The sequence below is a fragment of the Camelus dromedarius genome, chromosome 17, assembly GCF_036321535.1.
Source record: "Camelus dromedarius isolate mCamDro1 chromosome 17, mCamDro1.pat, whole genome shotgun sequence".
Taxonomy (NCBI): Eukaryota; Metazoa; Chordata; class Mammalia; order Artiodactyla; family Camelidae; genus Camelus; species Camelus dromedarius.
Window position 1 is genome coordinate 36212730 of NC_087452.1, and position 26650 is coordinate 36239379.

A 26650-nucleotide genomic window follows, 5' to 3' on the forward strand; every position below is an offset into this window, starting at 1 on the left:
ACCTCTTGTTCCTTTTTTTATCCAGTAGAACAAAGTCTAATGTGGTCTTTACACATTTCGATGTGCAGATTGTCCCAGATTTATCTAGGGGGAGTTCCTTCGAGTTTGATCCTAAGATCTTGTGCTATCTATGCCTTCCTTTCCTTTTTTGACCACTTTCTTACTTTTTGACACATGAGGTTCCAAGTTCTACAGAGAAATAAAAACTATCATTAAAATGAAAAGGCAACCTATGGAATGGGAAAAATACTTGGAAACAACAAATCTCGTAATGAGTTAATATCCAAAATGTGCAACAAACTCACAGAACTCAATAGCAAAGAAACAATAATCCAATTAAAAATAGGTGAAGGAGCTACATAGATTTTTTTTTTCCCAAATGAGACATACTAATCTCCAACAGTTACATGAAAAAGTGCTCAACATTACTAATCATCCAGAAAACGCAAGTCAGAACCGCAATGAAATACCTCACATCTATTAGGATGTCTGTTATCAAAAAAACAAGAGAGAAGTGTTGGTGAGGATGTAGAGAAAAGGGTACCCTCCTGCACTGTTGGAGGGAATGTAAATTAGTGCAGCCACTGTGGAACACAGTATGGAGTTTCCTCAAGAAATTAAAATACGACTACCATATAATCCAGAAACCCCACACCTGGGTGTGCATATATCCAAAGGAAAGGAACTCATTATCTCAGAGAGAGATCTGTTCTCCCATGTCCATAGCGGCATTATTCATGATAGCCAAGGTATGGAAACAACCTAAATGTCTGTCCAGAGATGAATGGGAAAAATTGAATGACCCAAAGCAGAAGTCCCAATCTGAAGTTTTTAATGTGTATCATTTTCTTTTCTTTTCTCCCCCCGTTTTTATTGAGGTAAAGTATGCATAAAAGATACCATCGTAACCATATTTAAGTGACAGTTCAATGGTATGAAATACAGTCCCCATGCTGTGCAACCATCACCACTATCCATCTCCAGAACTCTTTTCATCTTGTAAAACTGGAACTCCTCACCCATGAAACAATAACAGCGCTTCCCATTCCTTCCTCCCCCCCAGGTCCTCATTTTTGTGAAATCATGGAGTATTTGTCTTTCTGTGACTGGCCTCTTCACTAATACTGTGCTCAACTTTCCTCCATGTTGTAGCATGGATCAGAATTTCCCTCCTTGTTAAGGCGGAATCATGTTCCATTGTATGTGTGTACCACATTTTGCTTATCCATTCGTTGGTTGGTGGATACCTGAGTGTTTCCACGTTGTAGCTGTTGTAAATAATGCTTTTTGTACAATAAGGTACAAATGTACCTGAGCAGGACCCTCTGAGGCCTTCCCGGGAGAGACCCCTCCTCCATATCCTCTGCTGTAGCTCCTGTCTGAAGTACCCAGAGAACAGTATCTCCTTGGTATTTTCTGAGCTTTTCACATGCAAAACCCAGCAGCAAATGGAAGAAACTAAGTACTTGATGATCGTGAGAATGTAGCCACCAGACGTTCTGGCGCCTAATGATTGATGGCCCTCAACCAGAGACTTGTGCCCTGCTGATATGATACCCTGGGGCAACCCTCCCTCAGCCTGGCATTTAAAGAAGCTCAGCTGAAACCCTTCAGTGAATTTGGAGTTTTCTGGGCATGAGGCCCCAGTTCACCTTGTTTGGCCCAGCAAAAAACCTTTCTCTGCTCCAAACTCTGATATTTGGGTATTTTTTGGCCTCACTGTAGGTTGTGCCGATGAACTTGCATTCGGTAACACAGATATCTCTTCAAGACTCTACTTTCAATTCTTTGGGGGTGTATACCCAGAAGTGGAAATACTGGATGTTATGGTAATTCTATTTCATTTTCTTTTTAGGTGTTCAAAAAATGCATTGTTTTTGCATAGTATTTTAAATTTAGGAAATAACATCTCTTCCTTACATTTCATTGTAGCCCTTGGCTCGCAAGCCCATCCATTTACCTTTTGGAACACCCAATCCATGTCTTTTACCTGCTGTACATTGTTCCCTACAGTACATCTTCCAATTTTACTTACCTCCTCTCCCAGGGATGGACACCAAGATTGCCTCCAACTCACTCCTCTTGGAGCCGGTACAGGGACAGGTAGGCAAGTAGGTTTACTTATTTAATTATTTTATGAGGATGTTCTGAATCCAGAACCTCCTGCATGCTAAGCATGCAGTGTGCCGCTTGTCCGACTCTCTGTTCTTACACATAACGCTGCAATAGCCTCATACAGACTTGAACTGCGAAAGGAGTTGTCAGTGAGTTCAGTCTACATCGCCACTAACTGTGCTTGAAGGTTCCTTTCCCCACATCCTTACCCACACTTGGTGTGTCCTGGTTTCTAATCTTTGCCAGTCTAGCAAGTAAAGTGACAATCTAAGTTGTTTCACTTTATGTTTCTCTGATTACTGATGAGTTACAACATCTGTCTACATACTTGATAGGCTTTTGAGTTTTTCTGTAAGATACGTGTTCTTGTCTTTGAGCAATTTTATTGAGTTTGTTCTCATTTCTTACTGATATGCAAGATATGTGTGTATATTCTGGATTTTAATTAATGCTTTAGACATTACAAATAACTTCTGTCATTGTTTCAGCTGTATATTACTTCACGTATAGCTTCCTTTGCTGGATAGTCATCCTTAACCTTGATAGAATCAATTTTGTCTTTTGGCTTATGCTGTTTAAATAAGCTACCTTTCCCATCCTTAGGAAACAGTGTTTTCCCATTTCATCCTGTGTTTTCCTCTCTTGGCATAATAGTACTCCATTTCTTACTTAGGTCTTTAACCAGGTGTGTGACTGTGGCAACTTACTTGAAGTCTCAGAGACTCTGCCTTTGAAATGCAGAGAATAGTAGCATCTACTCATGGGGTGCTCATGAGGACTAAATGAGTTGATGCATTTGAAGTGCTTAGAAGGGCTCCTGACTCATCTTTAGGACCATTAAGGAATTGCTGTTATAATGAAAATAAATTTATTTAAATACAGTGTTTAAGTAAGTAATATAACACGAGAAGATAAAGCAAAAATCAAAAAAGGTGATTCTAATAACTAAAGGGTGACAAACACCAACCAGATGGAATTGATTTTGATTTTTCCACACTTAGAGGACTCAGTATTGGCAGGGGCAACGAGAAACCCTGATGTTGGCTGATTTCACATTTCCTTCCGTGGCACACTCATTCCTCCCTCAAGTAGCCACTTCAAATGATAGACCAACGCGGCGCATAACTAATGCCTTCTACCATGAAGTTACCTGAGTAAAATCTTGAAAAAAGAAACCTGATTTTTAAGTCCATAGCTGTCACTCTGCTCAGACGTCATTGAGTGTGGTGAGATCTCCATGCTGTGTGAGAATTTGGACATCACAGGGTGGTCCTGCTCTGCAGTTGCCCGATATTTATTCTGGTCCTTTCATTCCCCCATCTCACTTTCTGCGGTAGGAGCGGAGGAACAGTGAAAAGACTGAAGCTTGGATGGCAGGAAAGGAACAAGGGTGATGAATGTCTAAGGAGAGCCGGAGTTGCTGCTGCTCGGTCCCCGCCCCTGGGCAAGGTGCCTCCTGGCAGCAGGAAGGGCTGCCCACTTTCCCTGCCCAGGTCAGGAGCCCTGGGCCATCTGCGTGTCATGCAGCCTCGAGAAAATACTGAGTTTTAGTTTTCTGTTTGGGAGGGGACTCATGTTAAATCAGATTTAAAACAGATATCTCAGTGCCGGGAGACCCGGGGCAAGGGCTTTACCATCTCTCTGAGCTGCTCTTTTCCTATTCATCAAAAGGATAGCTTAAATAATAGTAGTTATAAAGGCTTGGGGTACAGCCTTGTCTGGTAGTGATAATTGCTCAAATCATTTTGTCGCCACACTGCTCAGTGCCCAGCGTCCCCTCACACTCTCATCCCTCAGCCTTTCCAGTCCTCCAGGCCTCTGCCCCTTCCCGCCCTGTAGCAATGCGGGTAGAGCTGTGTGGATTGCCAAGGAGCTCCAAGCGGGGATTTAATAACCACTGTCTATGAAAAGTGTCTACCCCTGGGAGGGGGGCCCTCTTTTTATTTTCACTTCTTAACCTTTCCTCAGAAAGTTAGTTTGGTGCATTTTCTTTGAAACAGTGTCACATTCTAGTAATTTCCTCACATAACTCTGACACCCCTGATGCCTTCAGGAAGCTGACACATTGTAGCTGTGTACATTTGAGTCATCCAGCAGCCTGTCTAGGCATTGATTTCACCTTACAGCATTTGCTTAATTCGATACTTGTTCCTGAGAGGGAGAAAAGAAAAGGAGAAGTCTGCTCCATAATTTAAATGTTGAATAGGTGTGTTCGAAAATTGCAGAAGTTCAAGCAGCTTTGTACTTCTGTTTTGTCAAAACTCAGTTCTTCATCTTCCCCAGGAAGCAAGGACGATGCCATTACTAAATGTGACCACAGAAAGGCTGCAAGGATGTTGCCCACAGCTGTGCTTATTATGGGGGAGAAGTGGAAACTCCCTGAGGGGCCAGCATTCATTTATAGCAGTGAATAAAATAGTCTGCGTCTTCCTGCTTTGTGGGGCACCTTTTGTATGTTGAGAATGAAAGAGGGACAAACAAGAAGCAAACAAAAAACCAAAAAAACTCGGGGTATTCATTAAATAGATTCAGTGATGTGCTGCAGGCAGCTTGTAGCAGATCACAAGAACCAATCGTGAGATCTCTCCCCAACTCCATGATAAGGTATGTAACATTGGTTGGTACCTTGAAAATGAACATGGCTGGAGTATTTACACCAGGGAAACTGGCCATGCTGCATATCAGGGCTGCTGAGTTTTTGTGTTTTTGTTTCTTTTGAGAGACAGTTGTTTAACACTTACCAGGATCCTGATACTGATAGTATGTTCATGAAATGGAATATTAAGTTGTTATCAACATTAACATAAAAAAAGTTTCATTTTAAGACAGTATGTATATGCCAAAAGATGGACTTAGTTCCTCACCTCACATGATAGATAAAAATTAGCGCCAAGAATCATAGACTTAAATGTAAGAGCTAAAACAATTAAACTTTCAGGAGAAAACATAGCAGAAACTCTTTAGACTTTGAGCTAGGCCGATTTCCTAGATGTAACACCAAAGGCATGGTTTGTAACAAAGCTTGATCTCCAGAATATATAAGCAACTCATACAACTTAATAAGAAAAAAGCAAACAATCCAGTCCAAGCAATTCTCCAAGGAAGAAATACAAATGAGCAATAGGCACATGAAAAAATGCTCAATATCACTAATTATCAGAAAAATTATGGAACCAAAATGGATAACCTAGAGGAGAATCAGAGAAATGCAGGTCAAAACTATGATGAGGTATCACCTCACATCAGTCAGTTGGCCATCATTCAAAAGTCCACAAATGATAAATACTGGAGAGGCTGTGGAGAAAAGGGAACCCTCCTACACTGCTGGTGGGAATGCAGTTTGGTGCAGCCACTGTGGAAAACAGTATGGAGATTCCTCAAAAGACTAGGAGTACACTTACCATATGACCCAGTCATCCCGCTCCAGGGCATATATCCAGAAGGAACTCTTCTTCATGAAGACACCTGCACCCCAATGTCCATAGCAACACTATTTACAATAGCCAAGACATGGAAACAGCCTAAATGTCCATTGACAGATGACTGGATAAAGAAGATGTGGTATATTTATACAGTGGAACACTATTCAGCTGTAAAAATTACAATAAAATGCCATTTGCAGCAACATGGATGTCCCTGGAGAATGTCATTCTAAGTGAAGTAAGCCAGAAAAAGAAAGAAAAATACCATATGAGATCACTTATATGTGGCATCTAAAACAAACAAAAAATGAACATGAATAGAAAACAGAAACAGACTCATAGACATACAATACAAACTTGTGGTTGCCAAAAGGGCCAGGGGGGCTGGAGGGACAGACTGAGATTTGAAAATTTGTACATACTGACAGAAATATGTAGAACAGATAAACAAGATTATACTGTATAGCACAGGAAAACACATACAAGACCTTGTGGCAGCTCACAGTGAAAAAAAAAGCGACAATGAATATATGTATGTTCATGTATAGCTGAAAAATTGTTCTCTACACCAGAATGTGACAAAACATTGTAAAATGACTATAACTCAATAAAAATGTAAAAAACATAAAATAGAAATTAAAAAATAAATGAGTTCCCAAAAAACACATGGTTTGTAAATGGAAGAAAAGTTGATAAAATGGATCACATGAAAACTTCTGCATTTCAAAAGATAACAGTAGGAAAATGAAAAAACAGGAAATAGACTGGGAGAAAATATTTACCAAACACATATCTGATAAAAGACTTGTGTCCAAAATTTACAAAGAACTCATATAGTAGTAAGAAAACAGAGGATCCAATCAAAAAATAGCCAAAAGATCTGAACAGATATTCCACAAAAAAGACTTATGAGTGGCCAGTAATGTGTGACTAGATACTCAACATGTTTATTCATTAAGGAAATGCAAATTTCAAATTAAAACCGCAGGGAGATAGCATTTCACACCCACTGACACCAACCGAGGTCACAACTTCCATCCTTCTTAGAGCTGCGCATCCAATTAGGAGATGGCACTTTCCACTCAGACATGTGATCCTAAGATGTCCTTAATGTTTGAAAATTCATTTTGATAATTTCTTGACAACTGTGGAGATGGATGTTTCAAGACTAGGGGCCATATTTGACCCTTTTGGAGGTTGAAAGTTTCCTTGGAAGGTTGTTCAGCCCCTTTTGTGTTTCTCTGCTAGCTGAGAACTTGCTTTCTTCTGTGTAGTCACAAGGAAGGGGTGACCTTGTTCAGGGTGAGCCAGTCTGACCTGCCTGAGACCTAAGAACTGGACAACAGATGATGAGAACAGAAGTGCATCTGGGAAAAGGCCAGGATCAAAACGGTGATCTTATTTCTAACCACCCACATCTAGAGGAGTTGAGCAGCTACTTAGTGGGAAGGGGCTGCTGGATTGTATCTGTGGTAGTCTGTGGATATGTTCCCAGACTGGCTCTTCATTTAGCCCAAGGGTAATTTATCCATCGTATTCCTTTCATTTTTCCCAAGAGTTGGGGAGGACAGGACAGGGAGTGGAGTCCATCTGTTTTCTAAGCCCAGAGATAATCAGATATTTGCCATGAATTGTCTAGCAAGTGTCACACCGTTGGTTCTTACTGACCTAGCTGTAAGGGAAGCCCTTTCCACTGACGACCTGGTCACAAGATAGCTGTCTTCCCTGAACTGCTGCCCATCACAGATCTTACCATCTAGTTCTCGTGTGTGAGTAATGTTTTAAATATCAGAGCTTGAGTTTACCTTCCTCTTCAACCTCATCTTGTTCTTTTCAGTTCAGTGACCCAGTCTGTCAAGATCCGTTTGAATCTTCACCTCTGCATTCCATTCCTAACCTGTGTTCTCTCCCTCAAAATCGGCAAGCAGTAAATGCTGGATGGAACATAAATCTGTAAACCGTTATAAAATCATCACTGTAACAGATCAAAAAAATTGACAGGTACTCTTGAGCTGTATTCACTTTCTCTCCCTTGAGGAGGCCAAAGATCAATGCTGTAGAGATCGAGTAGCACCAAGTTCACGGGGCACCTTGGCGTAGGATTGCTGGGTATAGAGCAGAGGGAGCCGTGGGTCGTGGCGTGTGCTCACACCTGTGTACGTGGGTGTGCAAAGGGCAAAACGAGGAGGCATCTGTGGGGCTCACTGAGAAAGACTTAAAGGAAGGAGACCTAGGAGGGCAGCACTAGCACATTTGGGTGAAGACCAGGGACAGTGAAGTAATTTTTGTTACCTGCTCTCTTCTCCTCTCTGTTTTGATGTGTAACATTTCTTGGAAAGACACCTCGGTGTTTCTTCAGTTCCTGTGAAGTGAAAGGGTGGAGGAGCCCCAGCAACTCTAAGGCTCTTTGCAGAGAGATCAACTGAGGGAGAAGAGGAAGCAGAGGCAGGAAAGGTGAAGTGGACCAAACCCAAAGCAGTCGAGGGAGGGCGGGCGCGCTTGGATACCAAGCTCAGACGCTTGGGCAGAGCTGCCCCTGTCCCTCACAGGGCAGGTGTTTCCTCCTCTGAAAGGTAGGCAGCAGGATCGACTAGGAAGCAAGGGTCTGTATGCATCTGATTGCAGGCTGCTGTCACTTCCGGTGCTGGGCGTGTACGTCCAACATACAAAGGTTCATTTATTTGTTATTGCATATGTGTTCCACTGTGCTAGTGTCTTAGGCACAGAATAACCCCCTAAAGAAGATAAAAGTATTATATAAAAATAAGTATAAATAGCAGTTCTCTTTTCTCCTCACATCCCAATGGGATGTCTTGTATTGCCGTCCCCCGACGTCCACCCGTCCAGGCATCTGCTGCAGGCTCACCCAGTACACAGGGCACAGTCCTGGGTGTCAGGCAGCCTGGCTCCAAATCCTTACCAAATCACAGTAAAACACTCTTAACACTCCTCCTGGTGCTACTTCTTCTCTCCCTGCAGTCTGTCCTCTATATAACACAGCCAAGTATCTAGGGAAAAAACGTAAATTCGACCTAATCAGTGCCCTTCAGTAGTGTCCCAATTCTTTCAGGTACACAACATGGTCTGACTGCTCCCTCCCCTCACTGGTGACTTACCACTCCCCCTTCACACCACACACAGTGCTCAGCCACCCTAGTGTCCTTGCCTGTCCTCAGGATAACAAAACCTTCTGAGTTATGACACCAAAAATTTTATCAACAAAAGACAAAATAGGTGAACTAGAGATTATCAAGTAAAAGCTTTTGTGTTCAAAAGATACCATTAAGAAAGTAAGAAGAAAACCCAGAGAAAGGGAGAAAATATTTTCAGATCACATACCTAAAAAGACACTTGTATCTAGAAGATATGAAGAACTATTACAACCTACAATGAAAATTAAATACCAGATGAAAAGTGAATAAAGGATCTGAATAGATATTTCTCCAAAGAACATATATAAAGGAAAAGATGCTTGACAACAGCTAGCTGGGAAATGCAAATCAAACCCACAGTGAGATACGACCTTGCACCATCTAGAATGGCTATAATCAAAAAGACAGACGATAACATATGTTGCAAAGGATGTGGAAAAATTGGAATGCTGTCTCACTGTTTTTAGGCATGTAAAATGATGCATCCACTTTGAGAAACAGTGTGGCAGTCCCTTTTCTCAAAAATTAAACACAGTTTTACATGACATAGCTTATATACCCAAGAAAAATGAAAACGTATGTCCAGATAGAAACTTGTATGTGACTGTTTATAGCAGTATTCATCCTAAATAGCTAAAAATAGAAGCAACCTAAATATCCATCAACTGATGAATGGGTAAGTAACATACAGTATGTCTACACAAAGGTGTATTGTTGGGCAATAAAAAATGTAACACACATGGAGAAACTTTGGAAATATTGGGCTAAGTGAAAGACACCAGTCACAAAAAACCACTTAGTGTTTGATTCCATTTGTCCAGAATAGGCCAATCTATAGGGACAGAAGGCAGATTCGTGAGTGATTGCCTAAGGTAGGTTGTTAATGGGCAATCAGGAGTGATGGCTAGTAGGTAAAGGACTTCTCTTTAGGATGATGAGAATGTTCTAAAATGATTTTGATGATGGTTGCACAACTCAGAGAATGTACCAAAAATCAGTGAATTTTACCCTTTGTATGGGGAAATATATGGCATGTGAATCATATATCAATAAAGCTGTCATGTGAAGAAAGAAGGAAAGAAAGAAATGATGCAGGAGAAATGAATGTGGGGCAAGAGGAGGGCCTTGTCCCAGGTCTCGGTTGAGTCCTCTGGGATGTGCCTCGCTAAGTGTGGGTCCCTGGCTTTGCCCAGGAAAGAATTCAAGGGTGAGCCACAGTTGAGTAAAGGTAGATTTTAGATATTAGAGAGATGCATACTACATAGAGTGTAGACTGTTTCAGACGGTGAGAGAAAGGCCACGAGGTGTGGGGGTTGGGTGCTCAAGTTAGAGTAAAAGTAGATACACACCCCGTAGACAGAGTGCAGGCCATCCTCGAAGATCAGGCAGTGAGAAAGGCAGCCACAAGGTACAGTGTTGCCAGTTTTTATGGGATCGGTAGCTTCACATGTCAACAAGTGGGAGGACCAGTCCAACTACCCTGGGGAAGTGGCTGGGATTCTCAGGAAGTGGGCCGCTGCTCACTCTTTGACTTTTATGATCAGCCTTGGAACTGTCATGGCACCTGTGGGAGTGTCATTTACCATGTTAATATGAAAATGAGAATATAATGAAACTCAAGGTCTACTAGAAGTCAGATCTCCTGCCATCTTGAGCTCAACGCCTATTGGGAGTTGAATCTTCTACCATTTTGGTGTTAATTGCTGTGTTATTCTGTGAATGCCTATGCCCTATCCCCTTCCCTCGTGTCAGGAAGGAAGGAAGGAAGGAAGGAAGGAAGGAAGGAAGGAAGGAAGGAAGGAAGGAAGGAAGAGAAAGGAAGGAAGGAAGGAAGGAAGGAAGGAAGGAAGGAAGGAAGGAAGGAAGGAAGGTAGAAAGAAAGAAAGAAAGAAAGAAAAAGAAAGAAAGAAAAGAAAAGAAAAGAAAAGAAAAGAAAAGAAAAAAGAAAAGAAAAGAAAAGAAAGGAAGGAAGGAAGGAAGGAAGAAAAAGAGAAGAAAAGAAAGAATAAAAAAGAAAAGGAAGGAAAAGGAAGGAAAGAAAGAGGAAAATGAAGGAAGAAAGAAAGAAAAAGGAAGGAAGGGAGGAAGGAAGGAAGGGTACAGCTGGCAGGAGTTGGGGACATCTGGGAAGGCTTTATAACTCTAAAATGAGGAACAAGGAAGAAAGTGTCAGTGTATGGGGTTGAGTGAAGGATGAGCCAGATCAGCCAATGCAAAGACCTGGAAGTGAGAGGGGGCTTGGTTCATTTTAGGAATTGAAAGTAGCCCACAAAGACAGGCACAGAGTGGGGTGCAGTGAGCGAGGAGAGGGGAGACTGGAGAGCTCAGCAGGAGCCAGACCTGCAGAAGCCTTGTAAGCCAGCTGAAGGTTAGGACCTTCCCCAATTAGCAAGTGAGCCTTAAGACTTGGGAATGCCCAGATATGCGTTTTCTAAAGATCATTCTGGCTGAAGAAAACATTAAGAGAGAATAAGACAGGAGACAGGGACTCTTTATCAGGAGATTGTCCTCCAGGGATGAAATAACTGTCACAACACAGGGAAGTGACACTGAGGACAGAGCCAAGTGGAGAGAAATTTAGACGAAGAATCAGCAACTCACTAGATGCATGTGAGGGCAGGGACCCCCAGGTATCTGTTTCTGGAAATTTAGCCAAGGGCCTTGCCATCTGCTGAGATTTTGAATCCAGCTTGGGTGGGGAGTCTAACAGTGACTTGGGTTCTGGGTGGACCATGTTTCCAGTGGCTGCACAAAGCTCAGTGGGTACCTGGAGACAGGCACTGCCAGATGTCTTCAAAACGCAGGTTTTCCATAACTGAAAGGTTTCCAAAAAATCAGCTTTCTGGAAAACCTGAAGACCTGGCCACTCTGTGTTCATATTCAGTCTTGAACAGGGGTCAGCCAACTATAGTCTGCTCGCTATATCTGGCCCTTGGCTTGTGTGTGTATAACCGGAGACATAAGTTTTTTGGTTTTTGGTTTTATTTTGGTTTTTTTTTTTTGAGCTTTTGGTTTGGTTTGGGTTTTTTTACATTTTAGAGGGCTATTGAAGCAAAACAAAGCAGAATATGTGACAGATCATACATTGCCCACAAAGCCTATAATATTTGCTCTCTGGCCCTTTAAAAACAAGTTTGCTGACCCTGCTTTTGGCAGGCATCTGCTAGTGCTGAGTTGCTGCTGCCATTTTTCCAAGGATACAGACACATGCTCCCTGGTTGCTCCAGTCTCCACTGTGCCTATACTCCTACTAGCCCCACTCACTCATGTACAATTTCTCCTTGGCCCCTGGTTGGACCCCTGGTCCAAAAAAAGTGTGACAAGAGGGAAAAAGCCAGAATCCAAGGCGAAGAAAACCTTTTAGAGACAAACAAAGACTGAAAGGCACAGTCAAAGAGGTAGAAGGGAAACTAAGAGAGGGTAGTTTTCTAGATCAGAAAAGAGAGCTTTTCAACAAATAGGTGGTGGTCAGGTTGTCTGGTGCACCTGAGCAGCCAGGCCTGGGGAAGCCTTTAGAATCCCAAAGAGGTTTAACAAGTGACTGTGGGGTGATGAGCTTTAGTGGCATCGGAACACAGTTGTCAGATTTGAGTGGGCTGAGTTGCACATGGCTTTATGTTCTTTATGTTTAGCTGTAAAGAGGAGGGAGAGACGGGGCAGCATCTGGAAGGATTAAGGGAAAGACTTCATCAAATGGGAAAGGCTTGAGGTACAGAGAGGGAGGGATGGAAGATGCGGGGCAAAGCTGATGGAGTAAGTCTGTGGAGAAGGTCAAGAGTAAGCAGGATTCACCTTGGCTGTGTCTTCCGCGAGAATGAGTCCAGGAGGTGTGAAAGTGCTGGTGAAGAGGGACGATTTCGGCAAGAAGTTAAGTGTGTTTTATCCTGATGGCTTCTATTTTCTTGGTGAAATCAGTGATGTGGTCACCTGCTGATAATGGGTATCAGGGCGAGTCAGAGAATTAGTGAGAGGATTTGGGATACACGTGACACAGAATAGAGAAACTCATGTCGCTGGGTAGCTCTGAGAAGCCCACCAAGCCTGGAGGCTGTGGCTCTACGGGGACCCCTCCTCTTCTAGGCTGCAGGATGTTGCCCAAGCAGCCCAGGGAGCCTAGTCACTCGCTGGCCTCCAGCACTGTTGCTCCTTCAGCTCACACTTGCTCAGCCATTGTTCCCAAGGTGTGGCACTGGGCTGGTCCAGAGGGATACTGGTCTAAGCTACATGCTGTTCCAGAATCACTACCTACTACACACACACCCACCCCACCCCAACCCACCCCCCACACACACCCTAAAGCCTTAGGCCCTTGAATTAAGCTCAGACCTCCTTGTCCCCTCCTGGTGAGTTTGCCTTTATCCTTGGAGCCATTGTCCTTTCCTGTCACCCTGGGCCCTTCTACCAGATTTTGTCATCTTTGAATGTCTGTAGTCCCTGCCCTCCCAAGGCTTTTGGTTTCTCATGTGAAATGGTTTTCCCTTCCAGGCCTACCAAGGAGTCCCAGGAGGGACAGCTTTCATCAAACCACACAAAGCACATATACGTTGCACCCTCTCCAAAAAGGTTGCTCCTTGCCACCATTAAGTTTGCTCAACTAAACAGTGAAAACTCCGGAAAAACTGCTCTCAGGTGGCCTTTAATCAGGAAGCCTCTGATCAAAAATTAATAGGGGGATGGTGTATCTCAGTGGTAGAGTATACGCTTAGCATGCACGAGGTCCTGGGTTCAAGCCCCAGTACCTCCATTATAAAAACAAAAACAAAAACAAAAAAACCAACCTAATATATAGAGTAAACTCTGCTTGAATCTTAGCGGAAACTCATGGTTACCAGAGGGGAGGAGGGTGAGAGGGTGAGCAAAATACGTGAAGGGGATTAAGAGATCCAAACTTCTCATTATAAAATAAGTAAGTCATGTGAAGCAATATACAGCACCAGAACATAGTCAATAGTACTGTAACCACTTTGGTGATTGATAGTTGCTAGACTTGCTATGGTGATCATTTTGTAATGTATTGAAATGTTGAATTGCTATGTTGTACACCTGAAACTAACATAGTATTGTCAGTCATCTATACTTCAGTTTAAAAATGACAGTGTAAACAAACTGGTAGTCAGTAATTATTAATATCTGAAGAATACTTAAGTCACTCTTCCACAAAGGATTATTCTAAAGAAAGCAAAAAACCCAATATTGGTTTAGTTGCTTCCCTCACAAAATTTAGTTTATTCTTATCCTGAGTATACATTCTAGCCCTGAACAGAATCCAACCCTGACACTTGCTTTGGGTTTTTTTGTGGATTTTAAATTTGATATAATTTCAAATTTATATAAAAGTTTCAAGGATAGTTCAAAGAACTCATGTTCAGAGAACATTTTATCCAGATTCACCAGTTGTTAATATGTTGCCCCCTTTTGTGTTATCATTCCCCTCCTCCTCCATATTTACTGGATATGTTGTTTTTCTGGACTAGTTGAAAGTAAGTTGCAGACATCTTGTGCCTAAAGACTTCCTAAGTACTTCAGTGTATATTTCAAAAAACAAGGACATTCTCTTATGTAACCACATGTCAGTGATCAAAGTTAGGGGATTTAACATTCATCCAGTGCTGTTTTCCAATCCACAGTACATATTCATATGTTGCCAGTTGCCCTGAAATGGTCCTTTGTGAACTGTGTCTCCCTAGGATCCAGATCTCTCCTGCCAACTCTCATCTGGAAGAGCCCTCAGCCTTTCGAAGTCCACACCTTGTCCGTAAGTAGATGGATTTCTGTATGAGGGTTGGCGCTCAGAGCCCTTCACCCTTCTGCAGCCACACCAGCTGTGTGCCCTCTTCATCCCTCAATCCTTCCTGCAGTTCTTCTGTAGATCAAAAAGCCCCACAGAGCAGCCTCACCTCCTCCAGGCAAAGAGAAGAGAATTGGGGTGTGGGGGGTGGGGGAAGGTGAGTGTTCTGTATTGTTTCTTGTGACTTCTCTCCAGCCAGGAAAAAGTGATTGTGGTAACTCCATGCTTGTTCCCTTTTTATTTTAAACACATTTTGTTGTTAAAAAAAAAAAAAAAAAACACAACAGTGTGCAGATCATGGTCATGGCAAAGGAAACTTCCTGAAAAGGAAAGAACATGATCCTTCTCTACAAACCTATTTATTTTCACACATGCCAGTCTAGGAATGCATTTCATATAAGTTGAAGTCATTATACTCTTTTTTTGCATCTGCTATTTCATATTTTTAAAATGTAAGTGGTTCCCGAGCACTCCCTTCTGCATAGGATACTGAGGCTAAGGCACAGACACCATCGAGCTGCTTAGGGAGGCCCCTGCCTGCCCTCATCCCCTAGTATGTGGCCTCTGTGCTTCGCAGGCCAGGCCTCCTGGAGGCCTCTGAACACACCAGGCACTTTTCCCCCTGGGTCCGTTCGCTCCCACGTTGATGCTGACCCAGGGTGCCCACCAGGTAAATGTCCCTGGCAGCCGCCTAAGCATCACTTTCTTGTTGCAGCTGCTCCTGACCCTATCCCACCACCCCAGTCCCTTGCCCAGCCCAGGCCAGCTGCTTGCTGCTGGTTCCAAACAGCAGTTATCGTTCTGTTTTGTAGATGTGCTCCGTGAGTTTCCTGCAGGCATCACCTGCTCCTTCTATTTCAATGTCTCCAGTACCAGGCACAGCACATAGAGGTACCCACAGAGTCTGGGAGTGAATAATGCAGACGTGAGGTTCAGTTGTCAGTATCCCTCTTTCACCCTCATTTCACTCTAAGCCACACTTGGGCTGACTGAAAAAAAAAAGGGCAACCTAAAAGTTGAGAATTATGTTTTATTTGGTGGAATTTCTGAGGACTTAAGCCTGGAAGACAGCCTCTCAGCTCACTCTCAGAGACTGCTCCAAAGGGGTAAGGGAGGAGCCAGGATATATGGAATTTTGCAACAAAAACCAGGTAGTTGGAACATCAAAAGGATACTATTAATTAAAGAAAACCAAACATCTCAAGTTAATGAGTTTAGCACTTTTCTATGGGTGGGCAGATACAAGAGTCTGGGCTCATTAAAATCATTCCTTTGATATGTGCCTTACCTATCTAGGGCCAGTAGCCTGCTTTTCTCTATCCTGAATACCCTCAGGCTGCGTAGTTTAGGGGTGGCTGTTGGCCTGATGGCCCAACATCCTTTATTAATTTATTTTGGCATTCTTTTTTATTGAAGTATAGTCAGTTTACAATGTTGTGTTAATTTCTGGCATACAGCATAATGTTTCACTCATATGTATGCATACGTATATTCATTTTCATATTCTTTTTCATTTTAGGTTACTACAGGATACTTGATATAGTTCCCTGTGCTATACAGTATAAACTTGTTGTTTATCTATTTCATATATAGTAGTTAGTATCTACAAATCTCAAACTCTCACCAACATCCTTTATTTACTGATCAGGCAGGCGACATTTTCCATCCACACTTGTAAACACTCCTCTCCCTGGAGAACCGTGGTCTACCTGTGCCCCCTCCCTCATCGTTCCCGCTGCTCTTCACTTGCTGGCCAGCTCCTCCCCTCTGGATTCTGAGTCTCGTTTAAATCTGACAAAGATTCTTCGCTTGACCACTCAGCCTCCTGAAATCTTCTAGGCCTGTCTGTGCACTTCCTGGTAAAATCTAGCTTTAGCAAGAGCCCTGTAAGTCAGGTTAGTAAGAACCTCCACCCTCAATGTCTGATAGCTCATCTGCCACCACCTGCCAGGCGGTGTCTGATCACCCTGGCCTGCCTTCAGAATCCCCTGCCTGCAATAGTCCCCCTTACCCCTGATGTTTCCTCTTAGTAATTTTCCATCCACTGGCCCCCTCACACCCTGTTCCTTGGCAATAAATTCCCACTTCCTCACGCTGTATTTGGAATTGAGCCCAAACTCTCTTCCCCACTGCCAAACTTCATTCCAGTGGTCCCTACACCTATTTGATAGCCTCCCCGTGAATAAAGTCTGCCTACAGTACTTTAATAAGTATGGCAGAATTGTTTTTTAAACAAACCCCATCCCCCCCAGTGACTAGCTTGGGCAGGTGTACCTCTACCCTTGTTTCTTGATCTCCAGTCCTTTGCCTTCCCCACCCTCAGCCACCCACGCTCTCAACCTTGTCACCTCCAGGATCTGTCTTACCAGGAAATCTTTAACTTAACATCTCCATTTCTAACCGCAGCTTCCTTTAGTTCCTACTCTCTCATACCCTATTACCATCACTCCAACCTACGTTCCGCCCTAGTAAGACCTCTGGCAGCTTGGGCCCGCCATTTTTCCTGAACATTAGCAGCCCCTTGCTGTCTTGACTTAGTTCTTTATCCAGTCTGGACACATGGTCACTACCTCAGTTCATCTCTTGCCAGTACACTCTCCACGTTGTCCTCCTGCCATCTCTGCCTGGAAGAACCCCAGCCCTGCTTCTCTCCGGCAATTCCACCTCTATTTTTTATGCCCAGCCACCTAAAGAAACTCACCCAGGTGTGGGGACATCTCAAATACGTGGTCACTAATTTCAGCTGGGCCCTCAGCACCCAAGAGAGCTGGATCAACAGTTAGATACTACATGGTTAAGTCCTGGCTCTGCAATTTCAGGCCATGAAATGTCTGTTACTTCATCTCTGTAAAGCTTGCTTTCCTCAACACTCAGTGGGAATCCCAAAAGTGTGTGCCTCTCTGGAGGTTTTGAGAGGATCAGAGCCTGGCATATAGCACATCTTGAGTAAATATTAGCATCCACAACTGCAATCACTTGGGGTATAAAAATGAAAGGACGAAATAGTCATTGGGGAGAGATTTCCTGATTTTCATTGCAGCTCCACCTTCCAAAGGGGAGGAGGGGTTTTTTGTCTTTATTTAGTCTTGATCAGAAGTGTCATGGTGCTGATATGTGATAGGTACTTCTTACCTACAAGGCTAATTTTATTGTAATGAGGGCATGATGAGCAAAAGGTTACACACTCAGACACCAGAGATTCCTGCCTTTTCCGACCTTTCTTTGTCTGCCTCCAGAACACTGGTTACCCCAAAATGTGTGGTTTCTTATCAGTCTGGAGGTTCCTGCTTTTCTTTGTTTGCCCAAGGACCTCCATTGTTTACAAGACGTATGGTTTCCTGCCATTTGGCTGGTACCCACCTTTCTCTGCTCCTATCTAGCTATCTGCCTGCTCTAACATAAGGGGTAAGGAGGCCACCACCCTCTCCACCATGTTGTCAGTGGAAGCTATGTGGAGAGCAGTAATGTGGCACTCCTACCCTTCTTGGCCGGGGGTACCAGTAGAAGCCCAGGAGGGAGCTGGAACTCCCACCTCTGTTGGCAGTAATGAGGAATTCACCCCCCTTGCATGTCAACAGAGGCCTAGTGGGAGCCTGAACTTCTATATTCTTCTCTTGGTAGAAACCAGGTGGTACCCTCCCACCCCCTGTTAAAGCCAGCTCAAACAAAAAGTTTAGATAAGTTCCAAAGTTTCATAACATAATGCCCCAAATTTCCAGATTCTTTAAATTGTGATAAAGTGTACATAAAATTTACCATTTAATCATTTTTAGATATACGGTTCAGTGACATTAAGTACAATCACATTTTTGTGCTACTATCATCACCATCCATCTCCAGAACTTTTTCAACTTCCCCAACTAAAACTCTATACCCATTAAACACTGATGGGTAAACATTAAAAATTCCCCTGATAAGCACTGTTTTGCTTTCTGTCTATGAATTTGCCTACATATTCTAGGTACCTTATATAAGTGAAATCATACAGTCTTTGTCCTTTTGAGTCTGGTTTACTTCACTTAACATAATGTCTTCAAGGTTCATCTGTGTTGTAGCATGTGTCAGAATTTCATTCCTTTTTAATACTGAAAAATATAGCATTGTACTTATATACCACATTTTGTATATCCATTCCTCTGTAATGGACATTTGAGTTGTTTCTACCTTTGACTATTATGAGTAATGCTGCTGTGAACACTGGTGTACAAATATCTGAGTACCTGCTTTCAATTCTTTTGGATACGTACCCAGAAGTGGAATTGCTGGGTCATATGGAAATTCTATTTTTAATTTTTTTAAGGAACTGCCATACCGTTTTCCATAGCAGCTGCACCGTATTACATTCCTACCAGCAGTGCATAAGGGTTCCAACTTCTCCACATCCTCTAAAACACTTGTTATTTTCTGATGTTTTGAAAATAGCCATACTAATGGGTGTAAGGTGGCATCTCAGTGTAGGTTTGATTTGTTTTTCCCTCATGATTGGTGATGTTGAGCATCTTTTCATGTGCTTATTGGCCATATGTATATCGTCTTTGGAGAAATGTCTTTTCAAATCTTTGCCCATTTTTGAATCACAACTGGGTTGTTGTTGTTAAATTTGAGGAATTCTGGAATTCCAGAATATATATTCTGGATATCAATCCCTTATCAGATATGTGAGTTGCAAATATTTTCTCCCATTCTGTGGGTTGCCTTTTCACTCTGTTGATAATATCCTTTGATGAACAAAAGTTTTAAATTTTGATGGAATCCAATTTGCCACAATCCACATCCACACATAGTCAATGCCAAATCCAATGTCTTGAAGATTTTCCCTATGTTTTCTTCTAAGAGTTTTATCATCTTAGTTCTAATGTTTAGGTCTTTGATCCATTTTGAGTTAATTTTTTTTTAACTATGTAATATTTTATTTATTATAAAGAAAAAACTCTGAAGCAAATTAGGCACATGCTAAGATTTAACAAATCTGAATGGTGAGTGTAATATTATCCTGTATGCTTTTTTGTACATTTGAAATATTTCCTTGAATAATCATAAAAACAAAAACATGAACAAGAACATGAAAGGAAAAGATTCTGCTGTTTTTCGTTGCTTCACCTTTTCAAAAAGTCAGCATTTCTTCTTCTGTCTTTCACAGGAAAGTTTCGTTTTCTCAAGCTGGTTGGTCTTTCTTCATTCACGGGTCAGCAGACTCCCACAATTACTTGACCCATCTGGCTTTGAACTTAAACCCTGGTGAAGGTAGTAGTGGGCCCTTTATTTTCTATTGACCCCCACTGTGAGACACTGTTAGGTGATGGTTAAAGAAAACCAGAAGATGCTGGTTTCCAGATCACTGTCTCATCACTAATAATTCATATTCATGCTGGCCCCATATACTCACACACAAGGTTATGCACAAAACTTTTTGCTGAGAGGATCTGGAAAAACTGCGTACTGTCTTGGATATTTTTAAGTTGAGATTTGAAATTTTTCTTCATGTTTAACTAGTTTCAAAGGATGTCACTTTCAACTTACTGTAAACATTTTAGTTCAACTGTCACATCATTCTTTTAAATCTATCCAGGGAATCTAAATACCATAGCCAAGTGACAATCAGAAATTTCATAGCATTTCTCCTCGAACTGGATTTACATTCCACTTCCCCTACAGAATTTTATCTTAATGAAAAAATGTTTTATGGCATAATTTCTTTCTTTATTTTTTATTTTTTATTGAGTTATAGTCAGTTTACAATGTTGTGTCAATTTCCAGTGTAGAACACAATTTTTCAGTTATACATGAACATACTTATATTCATTGTTGCATTCTTTTTCCCTGTGAGCTACAAGCTCTTGTATATATTTCCCTGTGCTATACATTGTAATCTTGTTTATCTATTCTACTTATGCCTGACAATATCTACAAATTCCTAACTCCCAGTCTGTCCCTTCCCACCCCCCGCCCCCTTGGCAACCACAAGTTTGTATTTTATGTCTATGAGTCTATTTCTGTTTTGTATTTATGTTCTTTTTTTTTAGATTCCACATATGAATGATCTCACATGGTATTTTTCTTTCTCTTTCTGGCTTACTTCACTTAGAATGACATTCTCCAGGGACATCCATGTTGCTGCAAATGGCGTTATATTGTCATTTTTATGGCTGAATAGTATTCCATTGTATAAATACACAACATCTTCTTTATCCAGGCATCTGTCGATGGACATTTAGGCTGTTTCCATGTCTTGGCTATTGTAAATAGTGCTGCTATGGACATTGGGATGCAGGTGTCTTTTTGAAGTAGGGTTCCTTCTGGATATATGCCCAGAAGTGGGATGACTGGGTCATATGGTAAGTCTGTTCCTAGTCTTTTGAGGAATCTCCATACCGTTTTCCACAGTGGCTGCACCAAACTGCATTCCCACCAGCAGTGTAGGAGGGTTCCCTTTTCTCAACAGCATCTCCAGCATTTGTCATTTGTGGAGTTTTTAATGATGGCCATCCTGACTGGTGTGAGATGATACCTCATTGTAGTTTTCATTTGCATTTCTCTGATAATTAGTGATATTGAGTATTTTTTCATGTGCCAATTTGCTATTTGTATTTCTTCCTTGGAGAATTGCTTGTTTAGGTCCTCTGCCCATTTTTGGATTGGGTTGTTTGGTTTTTCTTGTTAAGTCGTATGTACTGCTTATATATTCTGGAGATCAAGCCTTTGTTGGTCTCATCTTTTGCAAAAATTTTTTCCCATTCCATAGGTTGTCGTTTTGTTTTGCTTATGGTTTCCTTTGCTGTGCAGAAGCTTGTAAGTTTAATTAGGTCCCATTTGTTTATTCTTGCTTCATTTTTAGTTAATCTTTAAATATAATGTAAAAAAAATAAGGGTCCCTTTTCATTCCTTTGCATGTGGATATTTAGTTTTCTGTAAATAGTTTATTGAAAAGACTGTCCTATCCTTCACTGAATGTTGTACTAGTTTTCTAGGGCTGCCATTACAAAATACCACAGATTGGGTGGCTTACACAACAGAAATTTATTTTCTCACAGTCCTGGAGGCTGGAAGTCCAAGAACTTAGTTTTCTCTTCTTGGCTAACAGATGGCTGCCTTCTTACCATCTCTTTACATGATCATTCCTCTGTGCACCTATGCCTCCCCTATCCCCTACTGTGTATCTTTCTTCTTTTTTTTTTTTTAATCTTTTTTTAATCCTTTTATATATATATATATATATTTTTTTTTAATCTTTCTCTTCTTATAAGGGTACCAATCATACTGGATTTAGGCCCCACCCTGAAAGCCTCTTTTTAATTTAATCACCTCTTTAAAAACCTTCTCTCCAAATATGGTTACATTCTGAGGTACTGGGAGTTGGAACTTCAACATATGCATTTGTCGGGACACAGTTCAATCCATAACACAGGGGCTGGGGTCTCTTGCTGAAAATCATTTGTGAGAGTTTAACTCTAGTTTCTCTGTTCTATTTAGTTGATCTATATCTGTCTTAATGTCATTATTGTACTGTTTTTGATGTTGTGATTTTGTATGTAGTAACTTAAGAAATCAAGAGATGTGAGACTTCTAACTTTGTTCTTCTTTTTCAAAATTATTTTGGTTATTCAGGGTTTCTTGAGATTCCATATAAATTTTAGGGTGGATTTTTCTGTTTCTGCACAAAAATGTCATTGGGATTTTGATAGGAATTTCATTGAATCTGTAGATCATTTGGGGTAGTATTGCCATCTTAACAATATTAACTCTTTTAATCTATGAACACAGGATATCCTTCCATTTGTCTTCCTTAATTTTCTTTTAGCAATATTTATAGTTTTCAGCATACAAGCCTTTCACTTCCTTGATTAAGTTTATTCCTAAGTATTTTACTCTTCTTGATGTTGTAAATGCAGTTGGGTTCTTAATTTCCTTTTCAGGGTGTTGATTGTTAATGTATAGAAATGCAACTAATTTTGAGGTGTTGATTTTACATCCTGCAACTTTGTTAAATTCATTTATGAGTTCTAACAGTTTTGTGTTTCAGTGAGTATTCTATATTTAAGATCATGTCATCTGTGAACAGAGATTAATTTTACTTCTTACTTTCCAATTTGGATACCTTTATTTATTTTCTTTATTTTTTCTTGCCTAATTTCTCTGTCTTCTATACTATGTTAAGTAGAAATGGCAAAAGTGGGCATCCTTGTCTTATTCCTAGTCTTAGAGGAAAAGCTTTATTTTTTCACCATTGAGTATGATAGTGGGTTTTTCATATATGCCCTTTATTTTGTTGAAATACTTTCCTTCTGTTCCTAGTTTTTTATCATGAAAAAGTGTTAAAGTGTTGAATTTTGTCAAAACTTTTTTGCATCAATTGAAATGATCATGTGGGCTTTTCCTTCATTCTGTTGATGTGATATATTATATTGATTGAGTTTCATATATTGAACCATCATTGCATTGCAATAATGAACCTCATTTGGTCATGGTATGTAATTCTTTTAATATGCTGCTGAATTTGGCTTGCTAGTATTTGGTTGAGGATTTTTGCATCAATATTCTTAAGGGGTATTGGTCTATAGTTTTCTTGTCTCTTCATCTGACTTTGGTGTAATGGAATAATGCTATTCTCACAGAATGAGTTAGGAATTGTTCCTTCTCTTCAATTTTTTGGAAGAGTTTAAGAAGGATCACTGTTCATTCTCCTTTAAATGTTTGGTAGAACTCACTAGTTAAGCCATCAGATCCAGGGCTTTTCTTTCTCAAGAGTTTATTGATTACTGATTCAATCTCCTTTCTAGTTATAGGTCTGTTCAGATTTTCTATTGCTTCATGATTCAGTCTTGGTAGATTGTGTGTTTTTAGGTATTTGTCCATTTGCTCTAGGTTATCCAATTTGTTGGTTAGAGTTTTTTTATGGTACCCTCTTATAATTCCTCTATTTCTGTATAATTCCTCTATTTCTGTAACATCCCCATTTTCATTTCTGATTTTATTTGAGTCATCTCTTTTTCCTCTGCCAATCTAGCTAAAGGTTTCTCAGTTTTGTTGATCTTTTTGAAGAACTTGGTTTTGGATTTTCTCTATTGTTTATCTCTCTCTTTTTAAACTTATCTCTAATCTTTATTATTTCCTTCCTTTGGCTAGCTCTGGGTTTAATTTGCTCTTCTTTTTCTAGTTTCTTAAGGTGTAAAGTTAAGTTGTTGATTTGAGATCTTTTGTCTCTTTTAATGTGAGCATTTACATCTATCAAAATTTCCAGGTTTTAAGGTCACTCATGCTACCAAGGATCAGGAAGATCTCAAATTGAATTTAAAAGAGAGAGAGAGAGAGAGAATCAATAGATGCTACACCAGGGGATTTTAGGATTATCTGACAGTGATTTTAATCAGCTACCATAAAATTGCTTCAAAAAGCAATGATGAGCACCCAGGAAAAGAAGAAAAATAGAAATTCTCAGCAAAGAAATAGATAATATAAGAATCACATGGAAATTTTAGAACTGAAAAACACAATAACCAAAAAAAGAAACAAACAAAACTCAGAGGATGAGCTTAAGAGCAGACTAGAGGATGCCAAAGAAAAACTGCATGAGACCAAGATAAAGAGGCAAGGAAGGCTTTATTCAAAACTATTCCAATAAGGGTCAAGTCTGCTGCTAAGGGGTGATTGATGGAAGCAAAAGGCAGGAGGGTTTTTAAGTGCTGGAGTGAACTAGTTGAAAAGCGCTGGAAAAAAAAAAAAAAAGTACAGTTTCTGAGTCCAGAAGGCAGCCAGTTAGGAAGATGTTTAGACATTGGGTTCAAGGTGTTTTTAGACTGGGTGAAGATGACTATGACAATCTGATGGATTTCCTGGTTTGCAGCTTGAATGTTTTTGGTGAGGACATAGACATCAGAGAAGTTTTAGTAAGAAACTTGGAGCAGAACATGGAAGATGTGGGAGTTCTGGTGAAATTCCTGAGAAGCCCAGAACAGCAGCTCCTGGTATGGAGACTGTCCATACATGATCTGTTGTAGTGATGAGTCCTCTGAAGTGTGTATCAAGTCATCCAGCTTTAGCTTATAGGAATTCTTTAGATTCTGTGGGGAAGCCCAGCTACAAGGCAAATCTAGAGTCCCCCCAAAAATGTAAGCAGTTGTGTTTTAGTTCTCAATGACACCAAGTCAGGAGGGTAGGAGAAAAATTAGAGACAAGAGTTTGGAAAGTTGTAGCCAGACATTGAGTAAAAGTAGAAGAATTGAAATTTTGGTAAGGACTGACAAAATATCTAAAATGGCAGGATCCAGTCCAATTTATTGGTGAGTTAACAAAAGCACCTGGTTTATAAAAAGGTGAAAAAAAAACCCTTAAGGACAATGAACAGGATGAGAATCAGATAACCCACAAGGTATGCTATAGTTTTCTATTGAAACATAACATTTCTATGATTACGTCCCCTTTTAATCAAATAATCAAAGTAGGATTATGCTTGCTTACAAAATATGTCCAATCTCATTAGATTTAGACAAACTTTTGAAAAATTTTTAGCAATGGAAAACATTGCTAAACATGCTAAAACATGGTTGCCAGGGCTTAGTAAGAGGGAGGGAGGTTGGTGTGATTGTCAAAGAATAACCAAAAGGAGTTTGTGGTGATGGAACAGTTCTGCATATTGATTGTGATGGGATTACATGCATCTATATATGTGATTAAAATGGCACAGAACTATACACACACATTGTAGCAAAATCAAATTCCTATTAGCAATAGTGTACTCTAATTATGTAAGATGGAACCACTGGAGAAACTGGATGAAGGGTCCATGGGACTCCTCTATACTTAGTTATTCACTATCTTTGCATCTGTAGTTATTTTGAAATTAAAAGTTTTTTAAAACTTAAAAGAATAGTAGCTTTGGAATCAGATAGATCTCATTTTTTAAAATTACCTTCCTTTTCCCTAAGGTGCTGCCCCACTTTTGCCTTTCTTCTCACATTCAATGTTCCTGGAAGAGTTGTCCCCAGTCTGCCTCCACTTCATGACCCATGGACTTTTCCACCCCCGTACTCAGTTATTTCACCGGCAACTTCCCAGTTACAAAATGCCATTGAAACTGCTCAGTGCTTATTCCACCACCTGTATTTTCATTTGATGTTATCGATCACTGCTGCCTTCCTGGCACTCTCTTCCAGGCTGGCTTTCCTTCTACTGCTGTGGCCACTCCTTTTTACTCATCTCACTCTGGGGTCACATAACCCTGGAATTCTGTCCTCAGTCCTCTTCTCCCATCACTCTCCATACTCTCCCTTGGTGATTGCATTCACGCAGATGGCTGCAGGCCCTGCAGTGCTCAGATTGCCTGCACGACCTCTCCCCTTGGAGATGCCAAAGAATTTCAAACTCAGCATGTTCTAAACTAACCTGAATTCATTGTCTTTCCTCCTGAGCCCACTATTCCGCAGCAATCTCTGATCTCAGTCAGGGCACCACCCAGCCAGATGTCCAAATCCATAATGTGGAATATTCCCTGCCTCTTCTCTCTTCTTTACCTCACACATCCAACCAGGCACCAAGGCCAGGCAACCACGCCTCCTACTTAATGCCTCTGGAAGTCACCCCCACCTTCTTCACCCCTACCTTCACCACCTTACCCCGGATAGATGATTTAGGAGGCCTCCTGGTCAGATTTACTGGCTCGTCCTGCACCGCGAAGCTAAAGAGAGCTGTCTCAAATGCAAATCTGAATGTCCTTCTCTAGACTCAGATCTCTTCAATGGTTCCTCATTGTCTTCATGACAAAATTCATCCTTCTATTCAACAAATTTTTATTAAGAACCTCCTATGCATCAGACACTACTCAAGGCACAAGGAATAGACTGTTCAGTAGATTCTATTCAGTACAACAATGAAAAAGCAAATTCCTTGCCTTCATAGAGCTTACATTCTAGTAGGTGGTAGGGTGGGAGCTAGATAATAAATGCTGGAAGAAAAATAAAACAGGTAAAGGACAGAAAACAGGGTAGGTAGCCAGAATGGCATGATACATGATGTAAGTTTATCAGAGGAAGTTTCTCTGCTCAGGTGATGACATTGAGGGCAGAGGCATGAGGGAAGAGAGAAAGAAAGTCATACATGTGTCTGGAGGGAAAACATTCTGGGCAGATAGAGGAGCCAGTGCAAAGACTCAGGATTGAAGCTTGCTTGAGGAACAGCAA

At 41.0% G+C, this 26650-nt stretch overlaps 1 protein-coding gene across 13 annotated transcripts in view; it reads left to right on the forward strand.

Annotated features, from left to right (window-relative positions):
• The window catches only part of XCR1 (X-C motif chemokine receptor 1), a 76928-nt gene that overhangs the window by 8852 nt on the left and 41426 nt on the right, over positions 1-26650 (forward strand). For 11 of the 13 annotated variants that reach the window (XM_064496625.1, XM_064496631.1, XM_064496622.1 and 8 more), the window contains exon 2: positions 14377-14444. The exons of 1 other annotated variant lie outside the window; for it this stretch is intronic. The gene's annotated coding sequence lies outside the window, so the exon portion shown is untranslated. Of the gene's footprint in view, positions 1-1739; positions 1830-14376; positions 14445-26650 lie in introns of those variants that run through there. One more of the 13 variants, XM_064496623.1, reaches the window with a different exon arrangement.